The following is a 592-nucleotide window of genomic DNA, read 5'->3' as shown; positions in this document are numbered from 1 at the left end:
TTAAAGATCTAAATGTAAGTCCAGACACTATCAAACTCTTAGAGGAAAACATAGGCAGAACACTCTATGACATAAATCACAGCAAGATCCTTTTTGACCCATCTCCTAGAGAAATGGAAATAAAAACAAAAATAAACAAATGGGACCTAATGAAACTTAAAAGCTTTTGCACAGCAAAGGATACCATAAACAAGACCAAAAGACAACCCTCAGAATGGGAGAAAATAGTTGCAAATGAAGCAACTGACAAAGGATTAATCTCCAAAATTTATAAGCAACTCATGCAGCTCAATAACAAAAAAACAAACAACCCTATCCAAAAATGTGCAGAAGACCTAAATAGACATTTTTCCAAGGAAGATATACAGATTGCCAACAAAGACATGAAAGAATGCTCAACCTCATTTATCATTAGAGAAATGCAAATCAAAACGACAATGAGATATCATCTCACATCGGTCAGAATGGCCATCATCAAAATATCTAGAAACAATAAATGCTGGAGAGGGTGTGGAGAAAAGGGAACACTCTTGCACTGCTGGTGGGAATGTAAATTGATACAGCCACTATGGAGAACAGTATGGAGGTTCCT

Source organism: Physeter macrocephalus, chromosome 8 (genome assembly GCF_002837175.3).
Source record: "Physeter macrocephalus isolate SW-GA chromosome 8, ASM283717v5, whole genome shotgun sequence".
NCBI classification, from domain to species: Eukaryota; Metazoa; Chordata; class Mammalia; order Artiodactyla; family Physeteridae; genus Physeter; species Physeter macrocephalus.
Note: the sequence above shows the minus strand (reverse complement) of the source record.